Here is a 26,074-nt window from a genome sequence, read left to right on the forward strand (position 1 = left end):
CCCGAGTCAATTCATTTTTGACATACAAGCAGACTCTCTGCGATTTGCAATAACATATCTCACTGATTTACTGTTATTTCCGTTAAAAAGTTAGCACCAGGCCCCCATATTCGGTAACTGTTGGCTTGAACAGTTAACATATGGTCCGAATTTAACTATGTTTAGACTTAAGATGGTATATCTCAAATGCGCTATTTGTGCAAAGTTTTGTCTCGAAATATACTTTGGTGCTTGACTTGTACCGTGCCGGGTCTAATATGCAATGACTCTGACGCAATTGGTTATTGATTTATCGCACTTTTCGTTGTTTTTAACAAAACCGTTATATAAGAAGTAGACGGTGGTTATCATCCGATTTCATCCATTTTCACACTGTCGAAGAAAAGGTCAAAAATATTTACTCTGTGCAAATATGTGTCGTATAGGTCGAAAGGTTAGGAGATATATACAATAAACTTATTAAGTGGCGGGGCATGGCCCACTTTTAAATTTTTTCCAACCATTGATATCCCTTCAATATCGGTACAATCCGGGGAAATTCCTTCAATTAATTAATTTTATTGATATATTATATAACTCATACACTGGCCGACATATTAAGCATTGGGTTTGTTAGAATAACGAAAATCATTATATGTGGTATTGAGGACTTGGGTAATTCATAGACCAATATTACATATTTTCGGCATTAAACTATAGTATGTCCAATATTACTCGTTCAGTTAATTTTATTAAGATATCTTACATATTGACTGATACATAAGGTATAAAGTCATTCAAAAGTTTGAAAATCTTTTATTTGTAATATGAGGGATAGGGATTGTAAGGAACCATGTTTATCCATTTTTGCCATTACAACAGAAAAAGATGATCTCTAAAGTTTCATTAAGATACTTCACATATCACACATATATGCGTAATAAAGTCAACCGGATATTTTAAAATCGTGATATTAGTTATATGGCGGCTAGGGCAAGTTGTAACCGATTTGATCTATTTTATGCACAAAGATACATTGTTATAAGGAAAACACGTTCATTTAATTTCATTAAGATAACTCGCGTATTGACCGATATTGCGGTATACAGTTAGCCGGAGTGGGCCATCATCAGATATCGTCCATTTTTACAGTATTGGTGAGGGTGCTTAAGGGATTTGTTCTAAGCGAATTTGACTATCTTAGCTTGAGCTGTGTGGGATATGTACATTTAACCTCATAGAGAACGGGGCCACGCCCATTGTTCCAAAATTTTAAACACAACCACTCTTAATTCAACTTGTCTCGTCATCGTGATCAATTATATGTATATGTTATATCCATATCCATATCTATCTCGATTAGTTTTAGGTGAAACAAACATTTGTTCGGTAAACAAAGCTGTTATACTCTGTAGCAACATGTTGAATTTTATTGTTCGACGAAACCGTGAATGAATTACAATCAAATTTGGTATCATATTAACTTATTTTGAAGGTCATAGACTCACTTAGTTTTATCACTACATTTTACTTCCCGCCAGCAAAAATTATACTTAAATCATCCTCAAATGATATACATATGTTTGTATGTATTTATGTGTGATATAAACTCAACCAAAGAGGATAAATTTAATATTACATATGGAGTTAATGTGGAGCACGTCAACCAAATGAAAATTCATTATATGAACATATGATATGAGGTTTAGACCAAGACCAATTTCATTTATATTGAGCGCCTAAATCGGAAATCATTATACTTTTATAGGGTATATTGGGAAAAGAGAAATGGAAAGGCAGAACGCATTAATTTTTGCTGTTGTTCAGTTATACTTGAAAACTTATTTTCAAGCAATTTTATAAATATATATAAAAACATATAGCCTGAATATCGGTTATATGGGGGCTAAGGTAAATTTTCGTCCGATTTTATTCAGTTTAGACGGCTTAAAGTCAACTGGATTATATCATATTAGGGTGTAAATTTTAATGCCTCTACTGTCGAGTTTTTATACTAATTGTTCTAAGCGAATTTGGTTATTAGATTTTGAATGGTTTAAGAGATATGCAAATTAAACTTATTAGAGAGAAATAATTTGTATTATTATTGGCTCATACAGTAAGTTTAATTTTTACTAAAAATAAAATCAAAAACATTTCATTGTAAAAAAATTAACTCTTAAATGTTATGAATCACATTGGTAGAGGACAAAAAAATAAGAACACTTTAAATAATTAAAAAATTTTGATTAAAATGGAAGGTAAAATTGTGTGCATATTCAATATATTTTGTCGAATAGCTATTGTTTTTTAACACGGCTGAGCTCAGGCCACCAAGGGCTGCAGCTTGGCGAACTGTTGACAGCCTAGGTTTCTTAGGTTAGCTGCGAATACTCAATAAGCAGCCACTGGCCAAGAGCGACAGGAGAGGAGGGTTCGGCCTAAAAGACCTGAAACATCCTATGCTTCTCCGGTGACTAGGTGAATAGATTCCGCCTTGAATTAATCATCCACAAACCCAAAGGGGCTGCCCCGAGGGAACACTCACCCATGAGAGGGAGGCAACAGAGCGACGAGGGACGCTCTAAACGGAAGCCGTGAGACCAAAAAGAAAAGAAAAAATCCGCTTTGCTAAGCTCATAGGGGGTCATAGATAGTGGATACTGAACTCAGTACCTGCAAGACGTAGGTTAGCTGCAAATAAAAATAAGCAGCCCCCAACCAAAAGCACAGCACAGAAAACAAATAAAGCAACGAAGCAGGGCCACGATTTTGACAAATGATTTGCAAATGTTGAACTTGGGCTGAAATTCTGGCTGTGGCGTTCTGTTACCTCAGTATGCAAGAATGACATCTTGCAGAAATAGCTTTCAGGGTAATGTCACAGTCGTCTCCGTCTCGTTAAAATCATGGCAGGTCTTCAAGTACGTACGATGCTACGTCGCTATTAGGTTGGCCGTACAGCCTCAGTTGATTTACATCCTGACTAGTGCTATGGTCCTGGCTCTGAACACGAACTCCCATAAGGTTTCGTGTCAACCCTCGTGTGGCCTCCCTGCAATGCATAGGCAACCACAGGAACCAAAAATGTAACAGCGGTTGAGGCGCTTCTAAGGGTCGGGCCACCGTCGAAAAGATGAAAATGGCAATGTTTAGACTGAAAAACATAAGGACTGAGGTGAAAAATGGGGTATCCGAGTTAGACGAGCTCTTTGACATTATAGCTAGCCTGGATAAAGGCAGAAAGGGATACAAGGCGCTCAAACGCAACTAAATCCCTAGACGCATGCAACCAAAATGCAAATGTTTCAACGCCAGTGACAGCTCTTCCAAACGGACTGCACCTAGCCTCCTAAACGGACTGCACCCGTAAATACCGTGTGGCATGTATTTAAATTCAAAAGATACAGCAGATAAAACGAGACAAAAACGCAGAATAAGCCCCAGACAACACACGACGGGCAACCAAAATGCAAATGAAGCAAAAACGGGAAAATAAAACCAGAGTACGGCGAGAAGCAGTGTTAATTAAACCGGCAAAAAGTCGCATCTATGCCGATGTGCTCCAAAAAAAACGTCAACACGTCATGGCGGATCAAGACAAGGTGGAAGTCCGCTGCTCCTCGAACTGAAGATAGGCGAAAAACCAAAACCAGAGCTACAAATCGCGCTTAAGAACAACCTACGTGGTATAGTATCAAGCAAACTGATGCAGAAAGCCAAAATAGAGATCCGAGAATTCGACTTCCAAACCACCGCAGCAGAAGTCATGTCCTTTGTAAGACGGCTGCTAGGGGAAGCAGATGAAGAAATAACAGTGAGTCACATATATTGACAGCAAACAACGCAAACAGGATACTCAAGGAAGGTCACATAAAAAAGAATGGATCAGCAAGGAAGTCAAAAAATGCTACAGATGCTTCAACTTCGGTCACCTACAATGGGAGTGCAAGGGCCCTGATAGAAAAGGCCAAGGATAGACAAAAACCCATCAAAATATAATGCAAGTAGCCGAGCTAGGTTTATTGTCAAAGAAACAATGAGCAGCTTCACAGAGGCATGTAAGGCAGCAATGCTCAAAATAAAGGGCGGATATCCCGAAGAAAGCAGTTTATTGGTGGACGGACGAAATACGAAATCTAAGACAAATTGGCCTGCGTAAAAGACGACGATATACAAGGGCTAGAAGAAGAAAAAACAACGGGATGCAATAGTAAAGGCAAAGTAAGGTAAATGGGAAGAGCTACGTAACGATAATCAAAAATCTGTGGGGTCTCGGATACAAGTAGTGGGAAAATTCGGCGCGATACAGTCCATCCCAGAGTTAAATGCTGCACTCATGGAGCACATCGTATTCAGTCTGGGAAGAGACCATGTCCTGGGAAGAGATAAACCAGAGTATACGCAAGAGACCTCATGCCCACCTTTCACTTTGGAGGAAATGAGCAACGCCGCAAGCACTTTAAAGAACAAAAAAGCCCCCGGCCCTGACGCGATGCCGGTGAAAGTTTAAAGCTAATAATAAAATTACTTCCGGAGCAGCGCAGGGATCCATACTTGGACCAGACCTATGGAAAGTCAGCTAAGACGGAATTTAAAACGTCGAAATGTCAGACGACTGCTACCTAGATGGGTATGCGGACGACATCGCTGCCGTCATAACAGCTCGTAATACCGACATAGCCAGACGCATACTTACACAAGTCATGCTGCGAACACAGGAAACACACCCCGCTAGAAGTGAACATGAAAGTTCATTCAGAAACAATACAAACGACGAAAAGCTTAAAATACCTAGGTATAAGAATGGACAACAAACTGATGTACTGGGCTCAAATTCATCACGCTGCTAAAAATTCAGCCAATGATGCACGTGGACGCGACCCCTCCGACTAATTCCACTCAATAGAAGATAGTCAGCCTGATGCTGGTTCCAAAACAGTAGGCATCCCTGGACGCAGGGAACCCGCAGAAACTGACCCGCTATGGGTCCATCTTGGAACCCTTGCTCTGAAGTAATACGAAAGCGATCCCGGGGCAAGGAAAAAATCCATGTTAGAAGGGGGAGTGTTTTGGTGGCTACACCACTTACGTATAATGACGATCCCTATATGGTGCGAGGGCATTTCAAGCCCTTCTTACGGCCTAAACAAAACAAAAAAAAATGTTGTTTTTAACACAGCATGGCACCTTTTTGGCATTGAGTCCACTAAGGCTTCTTGGACATTTCTCCACACTTCTTCCTTGTTTTTTGACCCCCACAAGTTCTCTATTCGATTCCGGTCCGGAGATTGGGAAGGCCAGACTAAAACGTTTAATTTATTACGAAGAAACCATTTTAGTGCAAGACCCTACTTATGTTTGTGGTCGTTGTTGTGTTGAAACTTTCCCTTTAGAAGCATCTTCCATTCTGCAAAATCGAGCATAGCTTCATTGAGTATGCGGACGTAAATAAATCTGTCGATATTTTCTTTTATCCAATACATAGGACTCACACCGTACCAGGAGAAGCATCCTCATACCATGATGTGTACAGAGGGCATAAGATCAAATCTTGAGAGAAATTTAAAAAAAAATGAATATTGCCGCCAGAAACAATTTTGTAAGAACAAAAAAACTTTCTACAATTTGCTTGTCACATGCGCATACAGCAAATTCACTTGTGTTCATTGTCATAAACGCCATAACTCGATGCTTCATATAACAAATTTTTCCAGATCCCCTTAAAATAGCGCTAATATTAGAAGAGCTATGGGAGTAATTGTAACAGCAAACCCCGAAAATTGCCAAGAGGCACTATGCTGCTCAAAGGCATTAAAATTCAAACCCTACACAGCGAAATTCAAAGTGCGGTATTACCATTAACAGCAGTCGCCTCCATCGAGCACCGAGGAGAACTGTTAAAATCTAGGGGCTTAGTAGAATGATGATCACAACGATCAATCATAGCATCTAAGACACAAAACAGGCTACAACTGCCAACAAATTTAGGCAATTCTGAAATAACGGGAGTAGGCGGTAGAGTAACAAATATGCTTTTACACCTAAAGTTAGCAGATCCTAACTGCAACACCCCCGCTCAATTTGATATTCTTTTACGTAGCGACTTTATACCACAAATCACACACGAAGGTGTTGAAAAATTTCTAAGACCCTTCTGACACCAAACACTATTTTCGGCTGGATACTAAGTGAACAAGTTTCCCAAACAGTATTAACGATGACAAGTCAAGTTGAAAAAATTACAATCGAATTTATCACCACGTATATTCAAATACGTATTCAACGGGGTAGTCGAAAAAATTAATAGATTAAATAATCGTACATAAAGACGATCAAGGATTTTCTTGAATTCGTACACTTCGTTATCAATTATTCGCGATAACAGTCTTCGACTATCTCTCTTATTGAGCGGACGTGTTTTCTTGACTACGGTTTTCTTTTGTGCCTTTCGCTTTGTTTTCGTAAGTGCACGTGCTTTTGGTTTGTTTCGTTCGTACGGTAACTCGCGTTGCCAGCATACAAAAAACCAGTGTATATTGGTGATATTTTGTTTATTATGGTCCCACGGCCTCCTAACCTCAGGGAAAATAGGTTTGCTTTGCTTGCCTCTAGCCCCAACCCCAAAAGAAAAAAACTGACATATAAACCTTTTGACAATTTTCCAGAACTACCCGAAATTAAAAAAGATTGCCCTAAGTTTGTTCTTATCTCCGCAACAGATTCGAACAAATCAATTTCCAAATACTCTTGCTTCGCTGTGCATAAAAGCTTAGAAAATTGTGTCTATCACCGAATTTGGTGATGATAATCTACTTTTACTTGTTAAAAACCGGAAAACTGCTGAAAAATTTTTAACAACAAAGAAATTACATTGAATTTGTGATATTTCTGTGAAACTACATGACAATTTGAATTGCTCTAAAGGTACAATTTATGCGCCATTCTTAAACGACGTTTCAGAAGAAGAAATTATCAATAATTTAAAACATCAGGGAGTTACTTCCGTCTATAAATTCACTAAAAATCTGGAAGGCAAACAAAAACCTAGCGGAGTGGTTCTCCTTTCATTTGACCTCTACAAACTTCCCGAAAAAATCGAAGTCTCATGACGCACAATACGGATAAGAGCCTATTTCCCAAACCCCATGAGGTGCAAAAGTTGCTAACTTCTAGGCCACACAGCTAAACGCTGCAACAACAACCCAACATGCGACACATGCAATTTCCCACCCCATCCCCCTTCATCATTCAACCGCATCTTCTGTGCAAATTGCTCAGGCGATCACCCTTCCTCTTCACGCTCTTGTCCCAAATACCTTCAATCGAAAAATATTTTAAAAATAAAAACAGAAAGAAAATTTTCAATGCGAGAAGCACTAAGTTTATACAAAGAACAATTACCCCCCACAACCACAAACTCTTCTTTCGCCTCTGTTACAAAAGAAAATACAAACAAAAAAAGTACAAACGTGATTAATCATCGCTCACCATCTCTCCCCCGGCCATTCCCCACAGACCAATCTCCAACAACTGATCTTCCACAACAAAAGAAAACTTCAAAAGAGAGCAATAACTGCTATGTAATTAATACCCACCAAAATTCACCAATTGAAACTACAAAACAAACAACTAAAAGCAATCCTAACTTAACGTTTCCCCAAACAAAAACAAACTCAACCAAAGTAAACATTCCACTCATTCCAAAAAAGTCCATTACCGATTCTTTTATCAACCAATCTCACTCTTTCTTTTCAGACAAATTCGATCTCTCTCCACCTACTTACTCGTGCAATATCTCTCCTCACATAATTATCACATCAGATAATGAAGATCAATAATTCTCAAAACTCCTTCTCACTTTTTTGTACCTAAACAATACTCTGCCTATTTCTCCAACCTAACAAAAAACCTTACTAGCAAGCAAGGAGTTGCTACTCTGATAAAAAAAGATATCCCACACAAATTTCTTCCTACATATTGTAATATCTCTACAATAGCAGTGGAAATTTTTATTGGATTTAAATTAACCATCCTAACAGTTTATATCCCACCACATCAAAACTTCAATATCAAAGAACTCCGCGATATAATCAGACCCATTCAAACACCCCTAATTATACTTGGCGATTTCAACGCCTGGAGTCCTCTTTGGGGCTCTGAATGTACTAACCAAAGAGGTAAAATCCTAGAAGACCTTATAGCGGAGAACTTAACTATTTTAAACGACGGCTCTCCCACACATTTTTCTACATACAATTCGTTTACGAATGTAGACCTGGTCCTGTGTTCTTCTGCTATCGCCCCCAAACTAAACAGCCAAACCTTAACTGAACTATATAACAGTGATCATTTTCCTATTATAACTCACCTATCAACCCCCTTATCTAACAAAGGTTCGGCAAAGCCGAAATTTCTGTTGGACAAGGCGGATTGGTCTAAATTTCAACAACTTTGCGAAAGTTATTCTGCTGCACATCCCCCTGTCAATAATATAAATAAAGAAACAGCTACGATTACCAAAATAATTAAAACCTCTGCCCACTTCTCTATCCCTCAAACGGGTAAAAAAACTTTCAAAAGTCATGTGCCTTATTGGTCTACCGAGCTTTCAAAACTCAGAGAAGAAAACCAATTACTATGGACAGTATACAAAAGAACTCGCTCTATCCACAATTTGATACAATATAAAAAAGCCAATGCAGTATTTCGAAAAAATATTAAAGAAGCTAAGAGGACTTGCCTACAAAAACTTACCGAAGCTATCACTCCCTTAACAAGCCCCAAGAAACTATGGGCCGACATAAAAATGTTATCAGGCTCCTATTCGCAAGTTAACCTTAAATGTATCATTAGCCCGAATGGCCCAATTTTCGATTCAAAAGAGATAGCTAATCATTTCACATCTGTATGGTCCGACTACTCGAGCGACTCAAATTTCCACTCCTCCTTTGTATCAAATAAAAACGAACTTCTCAGAAGAATGTATAGTAAAAACAACCCACCTGTACATATTACCGAATCAGACATAACCATCGCCGAATTCGATTTCACAATATCATCAATGTCAGCAAGACCCATGCTTAAAAATTGCCCTTCAAGTCTCAAAAATAGAATTATTAAATACACAACAACAATATCCTATGTCAAGGTGTCTACCCCCAAAGCTGGAAAAATGCAGTGGTAGTTGCCATTCCCAAATCCAATAATGTCTCAACAGACGTATTCGGTTACAGACCTATATCACTCCTCTGCTGCATGGGCAAAGTATTAGAAAATATTCTATCAAAACGAATCTCTGGGTTCGCATTAAAAAACAACCTTCTCAGCCCAAACCAAGTGGCATTTAAGGAAGGGCAAGGCACTATAGATGCTTTACTTTATTTCGAAGACTTTGTCAAAACTGCCTTATCGAAAAGAAATCACGTATCTACTCTCAGTTTGGATTTCGAAAAAACCTTCGACAGAGTCGGTTTGCACGTTATCTTACAACAGCTTGAGAAGTGGCAATTGGTGTAAAAATATTTAATTTTGTTAAATCTTTCCTAATTAATCGTAAAATCACGACCAAAATCAACAACACCTTTTCAAATACGTACAATATGTACAACGGGATCCCGCAAGGATCACCATTATCTGTTATACTGTTTGTAATCGCATTTAACGAAATTAGTGTGATCATTTCTAAACATAAGCTCATCTCACATATTATTTATGCGGATGATGTGCTGCTTTTCTCCAAACAAAACAATCTAGATATTGTAAAACAAACTTTCTTAAATATCCTAACCGAAATTTCAAATTGGGCTAATGGTTCAGGTGCGAATATCTCTATAAACAAATGTAAATTATTCCATATTTGCAGAAAACACAAATGTAATAACTTCAATCTACAGTATAATAATGTAAATATTGTTAATACTACTAGACTTAAATTTCTAGGTTTAATATTCGATAAGAGACTTACTTTTAAGGAACATTGTACACATCTTCGTAAACAACTAGTTTCTAGGCTTAATATAATTAAGTATTTATCATCAAAATATTGTTTAATACGTATCACATCTCTTATTAATATCGCAAGAGCTTTAATTTTATCTAAGATAGATTATGGTCTCCCTATCTACGGCAACTGGGCAAAAAGCAATATAAAGCAAATCTTTGCACCATATAATGCAGCTGTTAGGAGAAGTATTCGTGCATTTCCAACATCACCAATAAAGTTTATTTTAACGGAAGCTGGACTCCCATCTATCGACGAAAGAATAACGAACACTTCGCAAAAACTTATTCCAAAACTGCTATTGTGCAATAGTAACCTCTTATATGGTATAGTAAAAGCCAAATGGATGAAACAAACTCCAATATTGGCTCCACTATCTCTAGATGCATCAAACTAGCTAGAGATCTAAGTATTTCATCTGTACCGGTTGAAAACTTTATCTCAGCTGCACCATGGTTACTTAAAAAAACCTCGTTCGAGCTACAACTTCAAAAACATCAAAAGAAGAACACTAACTCCAGGGTATACCAAAATTTGTTTAAAGAACTCATTATACAACAATACGCAGACTGGAAGCTCATCTTTACGGACGCTTCCAAGGCCGACTTCTACACGTCTTTTGCTATTGTTGATAACATTGGAAATACGTTAAAAGCTGGACAATTACCCAACTACTGCTCAGTATACACGGCAGAGGCAGCAGCCATATACCTATAATGCATTACCTCTAGCTCGTGAATATAATACAAAAACGTTAATATGCACAGATAGCAAGTCTACAATCTCAGCTCTTCTTAATGGAACCAACAAGTCTTACCTCATTTCGCAAATTAGAAACATACTAATTGGTAACAGAAACATAAAAATTATGTGGGTCCCAGGTCACGCTGGCATTACTGGAAATGTAGGGGCCGATCATAACGCCAAACTGGCTGCAAAACAGCCATTGATTGTCTTCGACTACATTGAAAAAAAGGATATATTCCGTTTAATCGCTTCACAGGAAAAAGCCGTAAAAGTTAATGCTTGGAAAAATGTGCAACATCACTACGCCATCTGCAATCAGAACGGGAATAAATCTGTCTACCCACCCTCAGGCCAATGCCATGACATCAAGGCCTTTGCTCGCCTTCGTCTTGGCCATACGTCATTAACGCACTCTCATATATTAAACGGAAACAAAATTCGACCCTGCACATATTGCAACTCGCCCACCTTATCCATAATCCATCTACTAGATGAATGCCCCCTCTTCAACTCTGCAAGAACCAGTATCTTTCAAAACAATAAAGCTATAATATATCATTTTTATTATTTAAGACCTTTATAATTGAAGCTGCGAGCTGAATGCCTCTGAAGCTAGTGCTCCTTTTACTTTGTAAAATAATAATTGTATTATTATTTTTCATATAATAAATAAATAAATAAAATATTCGCGATAACACGAAGGTAACCAATTCACTACTACATTGGTAAATTTTCACCTATTACACCACTACATATTTAAAGCTAACTTTTTGTTTTTAAATTTAAAATTCTACTGTAAGCGTAGTAACATTCCTCATACATATTTTTTGAATGCGTAAGAAAGAGATGAATTACAGCTATTCCATTTTTCATCAACAATGGCCGACTTAATTTGGAAAAAAAATTTTGAGTTAAGCACCTTGTCTGATTTGCTTATTAAATATGTTATTTTATTTTGATTTATAGGATCAAAAGGCGATTATAAAGAAGGTAAGTATGTACTTAAATTGTATGTTGTTTCTAAAGAACTGATTAAATATATTATAATTGCAGAGGACGGAAGAAAACTCTCAATACGCCATCCGAGCTGGAAATGTAGTGGGATCAATTGTGTCGCTATTGCAAAGCGTTGTGTGATATGTTTTCCAATGGTGATTCCAAGGTAAGTTGCCTAATTTTCTGCTTTGAAGTTGGAAAGACCAATTACTTACATTTTCTTGCCTCCTCTAGGCAATTTGCAGCATATGATTTGGAATTTTGCGAAAGATTTTCCCCATCAATCAGCGCATGTGCACAGTCGCTCAGAGTTTTGGTGAACGTGCTATACAGATAAGCATGGCTGTGCAATGCTTAAATTAACTGCTTATTTATTTACTTTGTGTACTTTTTTAGTGTTTTTAGATGACACTCAATACTTTCCATTTTGTTGGTGGGTCGTCAATTAATGTTTCATTAGGTGTACGGAGTCTAACGAAAATCATTAATATCTCCAAAAAATCAAGAACTCTCTAACAATATTCCTTACTGATTGTGCGGCGCGGGATGCCGAGAAGGTTAAGAATATGCTGTGTCGCTTGAAGCAGACCACCATGTGGAAAGAAACGGTCAAGGGTACTATTTATACAAACTATCATCTCGGTGGATCAAGAATACGCATTTCGCCATGATTGCTGCGTATCGAATTGAAATATTCCAAGTGTTGGACATAGAGGATGTGCATAAATCGATTTAAAAGGAACTAAATATTCTGCTGACGTTCTACGGCTTCTACGTGAACTATCGTTCTTTGGCCTTGTGTGAGGTAACAACAGCTTACTGAATACGAGTAATTAAATTATACAACTAGGCTAGATGTGATAAATACATATTATATATATTGAGGCAATATATCAACATTATAATAACATATAATAATGATAAATATAATCATAACTGGGCAGTATATATACTTTAATTTTTGGAATTTATATTAAGTATTGTTTCTTCTGGTTCATTTTAGCACAAAATTTTAATTGTGAGATTTCTTCATATTAACCTATACTTTATTGTTTGGTTAGAAAATGTCATCAGCTGCAACTTCAACATTTTGTTTGGTTACCTTTCCATAGGTAACCCCTTTTAATCATTTGTTTATTACCAAAGTACATGTTACGGAAATAAAAAAAAGATTCTATGTTTCAGTACAATTTTTGACGTTTCATAACGTGTATCCAAGGTAACCACCATAAATAACATATCTATGTTAAGTACCATGTTAAATATTACTAAACTAAACTTTTTATATGAATTGTGTACACACTTGCATGCATTTATTTTTAAAATATCATGTAGATACTTTACTTTAACATATACAAAAGAAAATAATTTTTAATTATTTTTCATTCATTTCAGATTTATGCAAAATTTGATGGAAAGTTCTCAAGCTGAATTTCAATATCACCATTTTAGTTTTTAAATCATAAAATTTAAGTTACCTTTGTATTAGTATTAAGTACTAAATTGATGAATTTAAAATATAATTTTTAATTTGGGGTGCATGTGTGTACCTAATGTAGGAATATTAACAATTAATAAATTAATGTAATTATTATTGTAAACTATAAAAGTTTCTCAATCAATATAATGATAATGTAGTATATATATAAAGGTTTACCAAAAAAATTACTGTAAGAAGGAAAATTTAGTTTGTAATGTATATACAATAAAACCTACGGCTAACCAAACAAATAAGCTATAAACCTGTTTTCTGTAACTTATAGGTGACCATAGCAATAACCAAACAAACTGTTTTCAGCAACAGATGGTATCCAAACAAATAGCCAATGAAAATAACGCTGTTAACCAAAGAATAACAGATATTTCTAAACGCAAAAGCAATGAGAGAGAACGAGTAAGATAATCACACCGACGTGTAGTGAAAAACAAGATATAGTTACTTTTTTCCAAAGGCTAGAACAAAAGTAGCCTCTCGGCTAACAAATACATTAAATACTGTTGACCTATCGGTAACCAATGAGTTAATTGTTAACTCTGCACCTTACCACCACTACCCTCTGGTGGAATGGCTCCCGATGGTTAACAGAATCTCCCGATTCTTGCCCACAATCGCCCATGTGGAACATAATTGTCCTAGAAAATCGAAAAATCTACTCTTTCCACACAACATTGGATGATACTGTCATCTTTGAGCGATTTTCATCCAAGCCTCAGAGTAGTTGTCTACGTGCTCAAATTTATAGAGCAACTCAAAATCAAAGCCAAGGGATCACCAAACTCCCAATGCGATACATTGACGTACCTAGACCTACAAAGGCAAAAGTCCCTCTAATAGCATATACTCAAGTTCGCTACTTTAGCCGCGAGATATCATTGCCAATTGATAAAAAGATATCACTCTTAGAATAAACCCATTTCTGGACATAAAAGGTCTGCTTAGTGCGAATGGTCGGCTTGCCAACTTCTGCCTGACATACATCGAAAGTCATCCCATAATCGTCCCAGAAATATCACAACTTGCTACATTATATCTCCTTTATGTCCACTTGCCCATGCTACACGCCGAGTACCGTCTCATGCAACAAATAGTCCGTTTAGAGTTTTATATCCCAAGATTTAAGCTTCAACTACAAGGAAGCATTTTCATGTGCAAAGTTTGTATAACGTAAAAACAAAAATTACGAACGCAGATTATGGCAGCACTTAAACCAGAACGCTGCAACTTCGCTCTGGCTTTCACAATAACAAATATCGAATTTGCTGGGCCTTTCCAAACGACAAACGCTCTACACCTTGTAAATATGTAAAAATCTGACGATAGAAGCTTTTCTCGCGCCATTTGCTCATCTCATGGACAGCGTGGTTTCTGCATTTGCGGCATTTTTTCTTATTTAACCTTATGGGATTCAAAAAGTGAGCGTTTGTGGAGAAAAAATGTAACCTTAACACATAGTCATTAAATGAACACGGTCCTTCGAGCCTAAAAGAAAGGCGCTAAAGATTTAAAACAAAACAAAAAATTACCAATATATGGCCAAAGTGCCGTGAAACAGTGACAAAAAAAAACAAAACCAGTAAATTACATACATATATGTATGTATATAAAGTGACCAAAGTGCAGTAAAACAGTAACAACAAGTAAGGAAGGGCTAAGTTCGGATGTAACCGAACATTTTATACTCTTGCAAAGTCAAATGGTATACTCGTTTTAGATTTCTTTGTGGATTGACTGATATTTTCGGTAAAAAGTCAACTATAGGCACTGGGATCCACATATTTAGTACTTAGTGGCTTGAACAGTTTTGATTCGATTTAGACAATTTTTGGTCACAAGGTGGCATACTTTAAACGTATTATTCACGCAAAGTTTTACCCCGATATAATCATTCTTGCTTGATTTGCATACTGAAAAGTGAAAGAATCAAATGGAATTGAAAATGGTGTTATATGGGAAATAGACGTGGTTGTAGTCCAATTTCGCCCATTTTCGCACTATAATATAAAAATATGAAAATAATGTTGTATACCGAATTTGGTTGAAATCGGTTAAGCAGATCCCATGATATGGGTTTTCACCTAAAAGTGGGCGGTGGCACGCCCACTGACTAATTTTGAACGCGGTTCCTATAAAGTCAATTATCAGAGATAAAATTTAATGTCTCTGGCGTGTTTAGTGCTTGATTTATCTCTCATTTAGTATTTTTTAACAGTACCGTTATATGGCGAGTGGGCGAGGTTGTCACCCGATTTAACATTTTCACACTGTCGATAGAGGTGGCAAAAACATTTGTTATCACTTTTAAAAAAAAATTTTTAACTGCAGATGCCCCTCTCTAATGTGATCCTGTGCACCAAATAACAGTCTTGTATCTTATTGCGGAGCTTAGTTATGACAATTTATTTGTTTTTGATTAATGGCGTTTTGTGGGCGTGGCAGTGGTCCGACTCAACTCAAGTTACAGCTTGCACGGACGGACGGACAGACGGACGGACGGACGGACGGACAGACAGTCATCCGGATTTCAACTCGTTTCTTCATCCTGATCATTTATATATATATAACCTTATATCTAACTCGATTAGTTTTAGGTGATACAAACAACCGTTAGGTGAACAAAACTATTATACTCTGTAGCAACAATTTGCGAGAGTATAAAAATAACTAAATCAAATATTAAGTGTGCGTAACAATAACAAACAAAGCGGGCGCGAAATAAAATCAAATAACCCATATAAGCGGGCGCGAAAGTAAAAACAGAATTAACAATATACCTATACGAGCGCAAACTAAAAAAGAAAGGATAAAAACACAAAATATCCAAAAAAACAGGCACGGATTTTACAACAAATAGTCTCATAAATCTGAAACACAGAGGAAAGGACTCTACAACACAGATAAGCTCACCTTAAACTTAAATAAATATAATATATTTTACACCCCAAAACCCCTGGAGGAAACCAAAGAGAGTTGTATTGTTTTCAAATATTACTCATTATATTGTATATAGGTATGTACATATGTAGCATGTTGATATACGATTTAATATATAGATCATATAATATCGGGTATATATCCGCTAACGGTCAAGACAAACGGGAACTAAACTGTTTCAAATAACGGTTATTCTACGGGAAAACTGAAAATACCGCCATCAGGCAAAAACGTATGGTACAATGTGTATAATGTATATTAATATATATAATCAAATTTAATGTATATTAATGTATATAATCAAATACATATTAAATCAATGCCTATAAGCTTACCATTGTGTTCTAAAAACACATCAATTTCCAAATACAAAAAAACAAATTTTCAAGCATATTATCAGCGAAAAATTCCGGCAGACCCCTTAGGCTTAACAAAGCAATTAGCAGGTCTGCATAAAAAAAGTAAGCAAAGGCAAAATAACAGTTTAAATATAATAAAATAAAATAAAGAAGAGAAAAAAAACAAATAAGGGTAAACATACATACATACATATGTCTATATTCATTATATACATACATACTTAATTCCTAAGTGCAAAATAGCAAAAGCGAGAGCGAAAGTTAAAGGAGCTGCTCATTTGCATACACATAAATTTGATATATAAACATATTTACACATATCTATACATACATAAGTTCAGTCGGTAAAATACTTGTATTTTATAATTCTCTGGTCTCTTAACTCGTACCGCGGAAATAATACGCATATATACATATAACGGGGTGTTTTTTCGAGGTATAAAACTTTCAGTTGGCATTACTGTTCAAGATGGCGACCGATTTAACAGCTGTCAAGTGACTTATTCTCAGTTTGGTTTGGCAATTTATCATGAATAGACTTACGCCTGAGCAACGCTTGCAAATACTGCAATTTTATTTCGAAAATATTGGTTTTGTGCGGATTACGTATCGCGCACTACGTTCATTTTTTTAGTTTAGCGATGAAGCGCACTTCTGGTTGAATGGCTACGTCAACAAACAAGACTGCCGCATTTGGAGGGAAGCTAATCCTCAAGTGTATGTTGAAACATCCAGAAAAACTGACTGTTTGATGCGCTTTATGGGCTGGTGGAATCATAGGTCCGTACTTCTTCAAAAACGATGATGGCCAGAACGTTACAGCCAATGGGGATCGGATAGGGCCATGATTACTAACTTTTTCATTCCTGAATTGAACAACCATGATGTCTGCGGTTCCAATAAGATGGCGCAACATGTCACACAGCTCGTGCCACAATCGATTTGTTTAAAGGCACGTTTGGTGACCGCCTAATTTCACGTTTTGGACCTGTGTATTGGCCTCCAAGATCACCGCTAGACTACTTTCTGTGGGGTTGTGTCAAGTCACAACTACTACATCAGTCAAGTCATTGGTCTATGCGCATAAGCCACAAACGTTTAAAAATTTGGCAGACAACATTCGCCGTGTTATTGCCGATATATGGCACAAATGTTGGAAAAAGTCATCGAAAATTGGACGTCCAGATTGGACTAATCATATGGACATAAATCATATTTAAAATATAATGCCACAAGATTATCTTTCAGATAAATAAAATTCATGTCAATCGAATAATCCATCGTTGTTTTATTGCAATTTAAAGTTCTATACTTCTAAGAAAAACACCCTTTATATATATCTACATACCTCCAGTACACAATATATATAAACTGATCCGCTTATAGGTGTACCCTATAGGACTTTCGGACAAAAAAACATTAATATAAATAAATAATTGCGGTTATTAATAAACAATTTAGCATAAACATTTGTAATCAATACAAATAATAAAATATAATACAAATTATTATTTTATATCTCAAATAAAAATCCGAAAACAAAACAAATAAAAACCTTTAAAAACGCGGACCGTTATGAACAATGGCCGTCCTTCCGGGACATGTTTACAGCAGTTTACATGAACCACCCAAAATTATCAAATGCACAAAAATTGGATCCACTCCGACACAAACAACACAAAAGGTTAAACAGGCTTAATAGTCAAATAGTTGGCACTAAATGACGATAATTTTAATTTGGCTTGGGAAGCTCTTAAATCAAGATACGAAAATGAAAGAATATTGGTCGATAAAAAAATATCGATATTAATGACTACGCTAAAAATTCAAAAGGAAACAAGTGAAGAGTATCTCAAACTTCAATCCACTGTTTCAGAAAAATCATTACTTCTATGGTAGCAATCGCTCCTATCGCGAAGAAAATGCCCCACGAGGTAACAAAGGAAAGATTTCCTAACTTCCCAGTACGAAATCGCAGAAAGGGTAGACCAAAAAATAGTCAGAACGAGAAGAGTTCAACATGACCTAAACAGAAGCTTCTACAGCTGCCAATAAAACAAGCCAACTTTGAAATTACATTAATGGGCGGAAGAGTAGTTCAAAACTCTAATAAAATCTGCCCCGTTACTCTAATTTCCCCCAAGCGGATAGAAGAATTAAAGCAGAAGTTATAGTCTTAACGCAACTAACAAATATGCCTCCAGGCAATCACATAAATAGAAAGCATTGGGAAAAGGTTTCCCACCTCAAGTTAGCAGATCCTCATATCTCAGATAACACGTGAGGGTGTTGAAAAAATTTCAAACACACTATTGGTACAAAATACTAATTTCGGTTGGATCCTAAGTGGACGAGTTACCTCAAGTTGAGGAAATCTCCAACGAATACCTCAATTCACAATTAAAGAAATTTTGGGAGTTAGAAGAGCTCCACCCCTATCAATCACAATCCCTGAAGATCAGTATTGTGAAGACTTTAACAAAGCCCCAACTGCTAGATCAAATAATGGTCGGAATGTCGTACGACTATCACTAAATAAACAATTTCCCAACACAATCGCCTTAGGCCACTTTCGCACCTCAGCAATACAGCATTTTCAAAATATGGAAAAAACCTATTTAAAAAGGGCGAGCTCAAACCAGAATATAATGATGTGTTGAAAGAATACCTCCATTTGGAGCACATGGACGAAGTAAGCCCATGCGAAAAAATCATAAATGGCAAATAGTCTTCATTTTATTTGATTCATCACGCAGTGCTAAAGCCAGAAAAAAAACAACTAAAGTAAGAGTTGTCTTTAATCCATTTAGATCCACCGGCTCGGGGAATTCCCTAAATGATATCCTATTTACGGGACCCACGCTCCAACCCGATTTAATGCTACTCATTTTAAATTGGCGTATATTTAAATACGTATTCAACGGAGACGTCAAAAAAATGTAGAGAGAAATAGTCGTACAATAGTCCCCTACACGACTATAAATTAAAAACAGTTACCTCTGGCGTCAACCGCGGTGTTCAAAACACATACGTATGTAGACGATATCTTGTCTGGAAGTCACAGTCTTCCACAAGCATACGAGTCACTATCACAAGTGCTCCAAGCCCTCAAAACCGCAGGGTTTCCGTTGAAAAAGATAACGGCGAACCACCCTAACATTCTAGAAAATATACCAAATGAAAATCTGTACTAATATCATTAAATTCGAAAAGGAAAGTACAACAAAAACTCTGGGGATCCAATGGAATGCGATATTTGACCAGTTTTCATACACAGAGTCAATATCTGCATTATCCGCCATAACAAAGCGACAAATTCTATCCTCTGTGGCAAAACTTTTCGACCCCGTAAGATGTCTTTCGCCAATTATGACGCAAGCTAAAATCCTAATACAATAATTGTTGCTAGATGGAACCGACTGGGACGAACGAGTCAAACCACTTCGTTTAGCAAAGTGGTCCCAGTTCGCATACAATCTAGAAGACATTTCCAGATACAAATCCCACGATGGGTGAGCTATTTTCCCGAATACAAAGTCAAATTACATGCCTTCTATAATGCCTGTGAAAAGGCATACTCTGCTACTATAACCGAAGAAATATCATAACTAAGTGATTCGAAACCCATTGGTAAAAGGAGCTCACTCTTAATATTAAATCCATTCATAGACACGAAAGGTCTACTTCATGCGAATCGTCGGCTTGCCAATTCCCAGAGAAATCGTAACTCGACACCTTATACCTTAACTATGTCCACGTGCTATTGTAACACGAAGAACATCGCCTCATGCAACAAATAGTCCGTCAAGAGTTTTATATTTCAAGACTCAATCCCAAAATAAAGAAATGCATTTTCATGTGCAAGATCTGCACTATGCATAAGCAGAAGATGCGAACGCAAATTATGGCAGCCCTTCCACCGAACGCTGTAACTTCGCTCTGCCTTTCACTATTACAGGTGTCGACTTTGCTGGGCCTTTTCAGATAAGGGCATCCATGTTAAGGTCTCCCATCCTTATGAAAGGATATGTGGCTGTCTTTGTCTGCTTTACGACAAAAGCAGTCCACCTCGAGCTATGTACGAATCTGGTAAAGAAGCCTTTTCTCGCGGCATTTGCTCGTTTCGTCGGACGACGCGGTTTTCCGTCAAAACTCATAAGCGACAATGGCACAACATTTATAGGAGTTCAAATAGCCACAGAAAAACAGTTCGTGAATTTTGTCAAACAAGTCTCACCTGAGATTGTACAAAAGTATGCTCTCCAAGGTATTAACTGGCAGTTTATCCCTCCAAGAGCTCCTCATATAGATGGTTTATGGGAATCAGCTGTAAAAAGCTTCAAATCCCACTTTAAAAAAGTAGCTGGAAACTACAAATTTAATTATGAAGAATTTACAACAATATTAATAAAATAAATCATTACTCTATTTTGTTTCTAAAGCATTTACGATATACATACACGTATAAGATCATACTACTGACGATTGACATAATGTTAATCGAAGTATTATCACTTAGTTTTAGTTAGAAATATTCTATAAAGATTGAAAACTAAGTCGTCTGCGATACAAAAACCCAACCAAAGAAAAGCAACTTATTATATTAAGTAAAGGGTGATCCATTTCGAGGTTCCCTTTTTTTTTAAAGAAAAAATTCAAAAAATTAAAATGTATTTGAGAATGTTTATTATCATTATCATTCAAAGAAAATTCTTTGGCATCTCGAGCTTCAAATAGTCGGTTATTATGGCGCGATAACGGTCGCCATTGACGGTTACGTTCTCACCGCCATCATATTTGAAGGAATATGGACCGATGATTCCACCAGCCCACAAACCACACCAAACTGTAACTTTTTCTGGATGATTGGCAGCTCTTGAATCTCTTCAGGTTGCTCTTCGCCCAAATGCATAATTTTTGCTTTTTTTCATACCCAAAAAAAGTGCCTCATGGCTAAGCAAAATTTGACTCGACAACGGCGGATCTTCTTGGAACTTTTCAATAACCCATAGAGCGATGCGATGTCGCTTGGGAAAGTCGAGTGCGCTTCGGTTCTTGCACAAGTTGTATTTTGTACCACAAATGTGCCAAGTCTTTCCATACGTCAGTCCGAGTTGCTGAAATGGCGCCGAATTGACTATCTACGGTCTTCGTGTACACTTTCAGCTCCGACCGATTTTCTTCACTGCGTGCTGGACGTTGGGTATTCGGTCGAATATTATCAAATAATGAATGCTGGGTCTCAAGATGGGTGATGATGTTGCGAGTAGTACGCTCAGTAAGCCTATTATGTTGACCATAAGTTGAGCGAAGCGCTCGAAACATATTATTTACAAGACGTGAATTTTCGAAATAAAGTTGAACAATTTTCAAACATTGTTCAGGCTTAAGTCTTTCCATGATGAAATGCCAAATAATACTGTACAAAAATAACATTACAGCATGACACGGCTCATGCGTGATCTATTGGTTATTGAAAAAAGTACCTCTACTTGGATCACCCGTTATAGGTATAAGCAGAAGGTCATTATGTTAGGTGTGTGAAGGCTTCGAAGACTCCAAATTTTTTTTATTTCAAATAAATATGTGATATGTGAGTGACATCCTAAAATGTTATCGTTAATATTCGATTTGAGTTTATTGAAAAAGCTGCTTTTAAATTGATTATTAAGTTTTGCGTTGGATATAAACCCATCTCAAAAGTGATAATATCGCAGCAGACGCCTAATTGAATGTACAAATTCATAAATAATCGAGATATAACAAATAATTACATGGCTTTTTATGAATTCATCTTGTTTCTAACAGCATATCTACATCTATTAAAATATATTACACACAACAGGAACCGCCGATATCGAACCACTATACCATATAGATGCCGTACAAACTATACGATCTAAATCAAGATTTTGTTGGAAAAGCTTTTTTAGTTGATGGAACATCGTCAGGAAATTTCGTATGAATAATTGTCCAAGGCAACGCTCCAATGTCTGAAAAAATTGTTCAGTTCGCACTACTTTGGCGTATTGCTGCTATACAAACTGAATGATCAAAATCAAATTCTAAATAAACAACCTTTTTATTAGTAAACCTTTTTACTACACAACTTTCATTTTACGCATTCATTCTATAATATACCAAATTAAAGTAATACAATTTTATACTTTCGCAACATGTTAATACAGAGTATAAAAATTTTGTTCACCTGTCCGCTGTTTGTATCATCTAAAACTAGTCGAGGCAGATATTGAGTTACACATATATACTCGTATACATAGTAAATGATCGCGTAAGCGATAAATTAAGTAAAAATTTAGATATATTAGCGAAACTTGCCACAATTGTTCCTCGGTACCTCCGATGGAAGTGATCGGATCACTGCCACACCCACAAAACGCCGATAATCAAAACGGGAAATAACTAAGCACTAAATTGATGTGCAAAACTGTTATTTCGTACAGAGGATCGCAGTAGCGACGAACAATTGTGGATTAAAAATTGTTTAAATGTGGGCGTGGGCCCTTAAATGGTTCATTCCAAATCGCTGAAGGTGAATCAACCTAACTTGCATAGAAGATCACTTCTTTATACGCTGTGAAAATTGTTAAAATCATAAATTACCACGTCCACTACCCATATAAGGGTTATGTGGAAAACTACAAATCGGGTCACTACTTTAATTTGCCCCATGTACCTAATATACAGATTTTCGAACTTCAAGTTGACTCTATACCACATATTATATATCAGTCAAAATGTGACCGATATAACTAATATCAATATTTTCTAACATCCGGTCGAAACATCTACATACCTCCTATATCCCATATAACTAATATACAATTTTCAAACTTCAAATTGGCTTGATTCCGTGAAATGAATGTATAATATTGGATATATTACAGTTTCGTGCCGAATATATGTGAAATTGGTCTACGAACTATCTCGACTCACATATATTACATATAATGATTATGATTTTCGTTATTCTAACAAACCTTATGCCGAATATGGCGGTCAGTGTGTAAGTTACATATTCTTAAAATTATTTTAAAATATGTTCTTGACGTACTTTATTTTGATTCTAAATGTGTGATATATTAGTGGAATTAAATGCACAAGCTGTCTAAAAAATAATGTGATTTAGCGCTGAATGAATGAAATTGTTCTAGATATTGGTCAAACCTTAAGGTGTTTTCCTGGCTATGATCATTGCAAGTTGCGAGAGTACAAAATGTTCGATTACACCGGAACTCAGACCTTATTTACCTATTTTATACAGTAAATATCAGTCGATATGTTAAATTAAGTTAGCTTGTTTTTCTTAAACACATTTTGATTTAGTTTTAGAAATGTTCATATAGCATCGATCGCAATGTTAATTTTGCTGTCGCTCAGTATATGGGATGTATTAATAATACTATAATAAAAATTACTCAGTTAAGCCAAATGACGTGTTTAAAATATGTAAGTCATATATGAAGTTTAATAATGTAGAGAATATGAATATCTCTACTTCTACAAGTATCAGTCAATATGATAGAGTATTTCGTTTAATCTTTTATGACTGGGTATCAAAAATGAGAGCAGTCGGTAATGCAATATTTTAATATCACGTATCTTGAATAAAATATGTGTATTGATATAAATACACGAGCTTTTTGGAAATAAATTATAGATTTTGCACATTTCGCCACGTCGTTGTATGTATAATATTTTATGTATTCCTAATTTTTATTGCAGAAGGTAATGGTGGCTATCCACATATTTTTAAGGATAATGATGCATTGAAAAAAGGTAAATAGGTTATGATGCTATAATTCGTAATTCATAGTAGACATAATGAATGTACTGTCATGTCTACATAAGTACAAGATGGTTGATAGCATATAACATTCTGCTATGATTCTTTAGACCACACATTATAACGTTAGACTTTTTATTATTATATATCCACTATTCCACTTTTTTCTTCACTTTATCGCGCTGGTGTTTAATTTTAAAGTACTTTTAAGTTCAGTATTACTTACTCTTTACCAAATTGAATCAAATCATAGTCCACAACTAATCAAAATACTATTAACCAACTTATACATCCTTTTTTTATTTTTCTACACATTTTTAATGTTACTAGTATAAACATTACTTGTAAATTTCTTCTTTATATTATTATTGTTTTCTATCCAAAAATGATTTGTTTTTGTGGTATTCAGTTGTTTTATTTTTGTAAAAGAACGATATTTATTGATTAAGCACATACTTAATTAAAACTCAGATAATAAAACATTACTGAACACGCTTACGCTTTCCTGTAGAACAATATACATATGAGAAGCATTTAAAGTCTGAGTATAACACTGTGACTTTTAATTTATGTATGTATTATTTAGTGTATACATATGTGTAATATTCATTCAAGGTAATAATGTATGCCTAAATGTTTAGTAATTAACTGTATGCACACATATCTACATTCATAACTATATTCACATACTTTTTTGAAAAACATGAACATTGAAACACTTTACTGAAATATATTTGTTACAAAATTTCAATAAACTTACAATATATCTTAATTAACGGTTTAGGCTATCATAATATGAGACATTCAACCGTTGTGGTACAACCAGGTTATAGAAATTTTTACAAGCAATACTTTCTTTTGCTTAAAAACGTGTAACCGGCCCGCTATCATCCGACATACTGTCGACAAATGCATACACATACATAAGAACACTGTTTTAATATCAAAGATTTGTGGTATGAGTGTGATGGCATATATTTGTTTTGTTTTCCTTTTCTTAGCAATTGTTCTGGGATATGTACTATGTGGATGTGAATTCTAGTCAACGAGAATGTTATACGAATATACATACCTATATATATACATATAAGCTTACAGTAAAATAGCCTCTGTTATAAACATGCATTCATTGTCAGTGGCAACGGCAGCGAAAATATATAAGAAATTATACCTATGGTATTAACTTACATATATTTATGTTAATATACATATCCTCATCAAATACTTGATTTTTCTTTATACCAATTACCTGAACTCATAGTTTGTCCAAGTACATGTCTACCCAGTTGATACAAACAGGCTTATCGAAGCGTTATTTTCCACAGTATTTTTCAGTGCTGCCGTAGACGCACATTCAATAAGTAAAATAATATCCACAACATAGGTATCTCCGTTATTGCTCAAGTAAATATAAAAGAACATAACATTTTAGCCAGTCAACGATATATATTTATAGTATATTTTCTACTAGATGAACTCAATATTATTTCATAAAAGCATTTCTCTAATATTTAAGACAATTTAAGTTCTACCAATTACCCAAAGAGTTACATATTAAGTCAAAGAAAGTGAATTTAATAAAAAAAAAGTTCTAACTGAACTGAAAATTTAACAATCCTTTTTATGTATTGGTAAAATAATTACCATACCTTCATTTAATCATATTTCAGGAAATAGTATTCCATTCCTAAATTGAGAATTCCAGCAAATCTAACTTCAAATTGAGGTAAATTTATAATACAATAAACAAC

The 26,074-nt window shown here is 35.7% G+C and overlaps 1 protein-coding gene and 1 long non-coding RNA gene across 3 annotated transcripts in view; one reads left to right on the top strand and one right to left on the bottom strand.

Annotated features, from left to right (window-relative positions):
* The window catches only part of LOC106622921 (BTB/POZ-zinc finger protein abrupt), a 254,260-nt gene extending 228,936 nt beyond the window's left edge, over positions 1-25,324 (bottom strand). Inside the window, exon 1 of one of the 2 annotated variants that reach the window (XM_070106587.1) lies at positions 25,084-25,324. The gene's annotated coding sequence lies outside the window, so the exon portion shown is untranslated. The remainder of the gene's footprint in view (positions 1-25,083) is intronic. The other variant, XM_036365704.2, reaches the window with a different exon arrangement.
* LOC118681384 (uncharacterized) lies at positions 11,625-13,205 on the top strand. The gene is made up of 4 exons (XR_004977083.2): positions 11,625-11,719; positions 11,783-11,891; positions 11,960-12,530; positions 13,121-13,205. It is a non-coding gene; the product is annotated as an uncharacterized lncRNA (long non-coding RNA).
* Positions 25,325-26,074: the final 750 nt, after the last annotated feature.

Source organism: Bactrocera oleae, chromosome 3 (genome assembly GCF_042242935.1).
Source record: "Bactrocera oleae isolate idBacOlea1 chromosome 3, idBacOlea1, whole genome shotgun sequence".
Lineage (NCBI taxonomy): Eukaryota > Metazoa > Arthropoda > Insecta > Diptera > Tephritidae > Bactrocera > Bactrocera oleae.